This window comes from Schistocerca serialis, chromosome 1, assembly GCF_023864345.2.
Source record: "Schistocerca serialis cubense isolate TAMUIC-IGC-003099 chromosome 1, iqSchSeri2.2, whole genome shotgun sequence".
NCBI classification, from domain to species: domain Eukaryota; kingdom Metazoa; phylum Arthropoda; class Insecta; order Orthoptera; family Acrididae; genus Schistocerca; species Schistocerca serialis.
In genome coordinates, this window is record NC_064638.1 from 299,515,502 (window position 1) to 299,521,387 (window position 5,886).

Consider the following 5,886-nt stretch of genomic DNA (forward strand, 5'->3'; position numbering starts at 1 on the left):
AGCTCTAGTCATCAAGGTGTTGAGTTTTTTCTGAACATGAGTGCAGAACTTTCTTGTTTTCTGATTTTTGATAACAATATTTTGCCTTTGTATGTTAAATATAGATATTTGTCCATTACATGTATTAACAGTATACATATATTAAATAATTAGGTACCTAAAAGTTTGCACATATTAGAATTCAATGTTGTGCCAAAATTTCAAAGCAATTGGTCAAGAGCTTTCACAGATGCACGATTTTGAAAAACGTAAATATTCATTTTCATTTGCATACATTTTCAATCTTGTTTACTTTCAGCACACGAACAGGAATTCAAAATCATTGGTAACAGAGTAGGTGTACTCACAAGTAGTAAACTTGTAACAATGGATATCAGCAACTCACTTCAACAACTTCCCCTCTCCTTGTCAACTAGATGCTAGCAGTGAAAGCTCCATTCATCATGAGCATTGTGAGGAGCTTACCACTGAGCTGAGTGCAACAGAAGAAGCATGCATTAATGGTATAGGCTATGAAGGTGGTTTTATATTAAAGAGGGACTGCTTAGGAAATCATATATTTCTGTAACATAAGTTTCGTAGTTTGGTGGAAAGTGTAACAATATTGTGAAAAGGAATGTTGCTAATTACCATATAGCAGAGATGCTGAGTCAATATAGGCACAATAAAAAGACTGTCACTTTTGTTTTTGTGCCTACCTGCGACTCAGCATCTCTGCTATATTGTGAGTAGCAACTGTTATTTTCACAATATTGTTACATCCATCCTAGATTTTTCATTGTTTGATTTAGTGGAAAATTAGTTCATAAAAGTTTTTGAGATTCCCATTAATTAATTTTTTCTCATTGTCTACTAGCAGCACAGTATCAGGTGTCCCAAATGTTCTGTGACAGAATATGAATGTTTGCAGATAGTAAACTCTTTTTTAATAAAATGGATCTATTTAAGGATAAATAGTTGATTGTAACATCTATTTCAGTGTTCGATGGAGAATTAACTTGTAAAATCTGTAGATTTCTGTTTATTTACTTCTTTGTTGTTGTTCACTCACAGCACACTAACAGGAGTTCCAAATGTTTAGTGATACAGTATGAATATTTGCAGATAGTAAACTTCCTATACTGGAGTTCAGCAACTTGCTTGCACAACCTACCCTTTCCCTTCTGGTCACATAATAGCAGCAAAAATTTCTTCCACTATCAGCATTGTGATGAGTTTACCACCAACTTAAGTGCCAGAGATAAAGCATGCATTAGCATGTGGTGCTATGAAGGCAGTTTTTCATAAAATTAGAGCTATCTACAAAAACATGATTATGTATCATGTATTTCATAGTTTAGTAAAGAATTGGTTCATAAAAGTTTTTAAGGTTTCTATTAATTGATATTTTTGTTTTCTCACAGCACACTATGTTCCAAATGTTTAATGACAAGGTATTAATACTTGCACATAGGAATCTGGAAAGCCTGGAGATCAGCAACTTGTTTTCACAACCTCCCCTCCAGTTGTTAGACAGATACTGGCAGTGAAAATTTCATCCACAGTCAGTATGGAGATGAGCTGGCCAATAACTTGGGAGTCACAGATGAAAGTTGCATTAATGCTGTTGGCCACTGAGACAGATTTTTAATGAAGAGAAACTACTTAAGGAAAAAAGTTCCTGTACCATACATTTCATATGAGTACTGGAGAATAAGTTCTATAAATGTGTAAGATTTTTCTTTATTTTGTTGTGATCTTGTTTACTTGCAGCACACTAACCAATGTTACAAATGTTTAGAGGCAGTATATGTATACCTGCAGTTAGAAATCTGGCTTAGCAATCTGCCAATGCTGGCAAGCTCCCATCCCCTTGTCAGTTAGATACTGACAGTGATAGTTTCATCCACCACTAGCATTGTGACAATTCATGAAGTCTGGACTAGATAATGCTAAGACACAGACTGTGTGAAATGTAGATTTTTGTGTGTTTTGTACTTCAAGAGGATGGCAAGCCACTGGTGGAGTAGTATTTGAAGAAACCAGGCGATGTAAGCACATGCTCCATTGCTCTGTATTGCCCCAAGACACAGCATGCCATTCTTTTGCTTCAGTATGGTAAGCCACAGCCAAGATAGCAACATAGAGAGGAACACAGTGTGACTTGATCAGTTAAAAAAAGGGATTGTGGAATGTATAGGGAAGCAGATGGTTTTGAGAGTGAATCGTCATGCTCTGACAGTGTTTCAGACGTGGATTATCATCCAGGTAAATGTGATACTCATCACCATCAGATACAAGCATCACAAATTGTAATTAAGTTGCATGCCACATTATATCATGTGGCAAAGTGGCTTATCGTGACAGTGCAAAACATTCTTAATACAAATTATTACCGAAACCATGAACTATGTGATACTTCCTAACATGTGTATATGGAGGCCATAAACATAAATGCTTGTCATACTTGTGATGCACATCACCAGGTGCCTGCTATGGAGGTTATTGTGGGTTGTCATTACATAGCTGTTAAATTTCTTTATTGTTCTAGAGGTTATTCTTGCTTGCCAATATACAGTTGTTAAATTGCAGTATTGTTCAGTGTAGATATAGAGGTTCATGCTATTAGTAATTTTTGCATTATTTTTGTCTTCCATAAGGAGGGACGCATCACACCTATAGTTAGAGAGGTGCCCATCACCCCTGCTAATGATGGAAGGCATCAATAGCTGCACCAAACACCAGAGTAAAGTAAAAGTGCTAAATGTAAATGCCAGCATAGTCTAATTTCTACTACAACATAGCTGTTAAACAGAATCAAAGAATATGAGGAAAATGATATAATTTTACTTAAATAATACCAGTAATTAATATCATAATATTGGAGAGCCAGCAGAGAATAATATTATATTAACGTTACTGCAAGTAACACAATTTTTTCATAAGGAAGTTGTAACATTCACATCATTTTTATTTTTAAGGGTAAAGAGCATACAAAGTGATGCAACCAACAGAAAAATAACTGACAGAGAAATGGAACCTCCATGTGACTGCTGCCAGAAATGCATGATGAAGATAGGAGAAGCAGCTTCCACAATATTCCATGTCTTCTGGGATTCAGGGAATTTTGATGCACAAAACTACTAAATTTTCCATGTATCTCAACAGCACCTTCAAAACACTCTTATCAGAAAAAAAAGAAAAAGGAGCAGTCCTCTCAAAAGATCACTACTATGTATTCTATTAAGGTTCAAAGCAAAGTGATCAACATCTGGAAGAAGGCATTCCTCTCCATTCATGGACAGCATAAATCAAGAGGATGAGTGCAAAACAAAATACAGCAAGCTGGTAGTGGTAGAGAGTTTGTAAAGAAAGATCAAAGGGATACTATAAAAATGAACAGACGTATCGACCTGAAGAGTTAGAAGATGTTTATGAACATATACTTACCAAAGTCACCACATCAGGCACAAGAATCCCAGGAGTTTATTTTGAATGCAAGAAGGCAATCAGTTATTTGTACTGTGAGGAAAAGAAAATTTGCATTGTTATGCCAAAGATTAATACAGACAGATTCTATACACAGAATACAACATAGGCTTCAAGATGCCACTTTATGACACTTGTAAAGTATGTCATGAGCTTGATAGTGAGATTAAATCTTGCAACCTACCCAATGAGCAACAAAAAGTCAGTGACCTGCAGAAGAAAAGACAACTACATTGCCGGAAAGCAGAGGCAATGCAGGTTACTATGCTATTAGATATCACCATGCCAAGACCAATTCCAGTATTGCGGTCATCTCTGTTGACTTGCAGCAAGCCCTACCTGTTCCAAAACTTACTGCTTGTCCAGCTTTCTACAACTGAAAACTATGAATGTACATCCTGGGTATTGCGATTGGGGTACAGGCATCAGAAACATGTACATGTGGGCTGAGGATGTCACATTATGTAACAGTGATGAGATATGTAGCTGTATATTTAAATTTCTCCAGGCGGGTTTTCGATACCTGCTTACACATGAGTCCCATTAGAGATTTTGCATCCATTGAGAAATACCAAAAGCACCAAGTGAGCCACATTTCTTGCCCACTGAGTGGGTGATATTGTCAAGAAAAGCAGAGTAGAAATTAAATTTGTTGTGACAGTTATGAAACAAGATGATTTCCTAGAGTTTAGCAAGGTGCCTTCTCAGCACATGACAAAAAGAAATACATCAAAAGATGGACATCATGTAAACTTGCCAGAAGCTATAGCGTTCAAATTTTAGACCACAAATCCTGATTCAGTTTTCCTGAAGCACACTGTTCATGGAGACTTCTGTGAAATTAATGTCAGGAAGCATGGCCATCCAACACAAACATCTTGGATTATGACCTTAACATCAAAATATCATAGTCCTATTCCCATACAGCATAAGAAACAGTCTGACATCATGTATCTGCTTCCCTAAACACTTGCAGTGCATCATGGATATTATTTATCATGACTCACTACCAAGCCTCAGAGCAGGTTAATGAACCAGAATTAATTGATTGCATTGTGTCAGATTATGCGAGTAACAGGAATTGTGATCAGTGAAGCCAAATGTTGACACTGAAACTTCAATGGTATACAATGACAAGCCAAAAACATTACCTGTATTCCCTCTACTTAGCGTTTTTTTTTGCTAAATGCAATAGTTAAAAATGTTCTGTTTCATATAAGGAGAATACCTTAATGTATGTAATACCTTATAATACAATAAACATGTCTTATGTCAATCACCTGATCTATGGAATTTTGTGAACTTCCAAATGTCTATCCCATGAAATATACTTAATTCGGCTTACCATTATCTAGCCCTCAAGTGCCTTAATCTTACCATTGAGTCAAGTGCCACGGAAGCAGCATGCTTTAGTGGCACTGGTTTTGAAGGCAGTTTTTTAATAAAGTGAAATTAATGAAAGAAACATGTTTCTATATTATGCATGTTAAATCACTAAAATGTGCATTGCATATGCTGTGGAAGTGAGAAATACTATTGATGTGCAGATTTCATAAAATGGATGAGTTGTCTGGGCCTCATATTGGAAGCCAATAAAAATACTGTAATAGCACTTAGAAAGTGTACTTTTTGTGCGAACATATACTTTTTAAAGTGGAACATTGCCTATGGACATTAACAAACAAAAAGTAGGATAAATTAGAATATCAGTGGCGTTTGTTGCAGGATTCTAGTGTCAGTCATTTATGAATTATTTTGAAAGTGTCCACAATAACACTTGTTTGTGTAATGCCACCTTTGTACTTGCTAAGTACAATGGTGTAATGTTTGCTTACGGTGTGCTTGTATGTTCCTTGAGTGCATTAGAAGGTGCTAGTCACATAGTGTGTGACAGTCCAGGCAGGTTGCAAGTGGGTGATGGGATTTACCAGCACAGGAAGAATATACAATAGTTTGTTCTTGTACAGTGTGCGGGACAAGACATCCTAATAGACATCAATCATCTCAGCAATTATTTATCAACCTCTTCAACCAGTTATATGAAAGTGGTAGTGCTATGTCTGCGGACCTAACCAAATCATGCGAGCTCAGCCCAGCCACACGTGCACGTTGGTCAGCTTTAGCTTCGCGGCCACCAGAGGTTCATGTCGTTACCTCAAGCTGAAGACATCACGCCATTCCATAGTTCTTGCCTGCAGCTCCCTCTGTGGCCACAAGATTAGTGGGAGTACAGACTTGATGCCAGGGCCACTCGTTCTTGCTCACTAGCTGCGTTAATGTCGAAGTGTTATTGTGTAGATCTTATATGACAACCTTGGGCTTTGAACTTAGTTATGATTTGGATTGCACTGTGGATTTGTGAATTGTATTGTGAACTGAATTCTGAAGCTACTTGCTATGAGAGCAATGGCTTCAGTG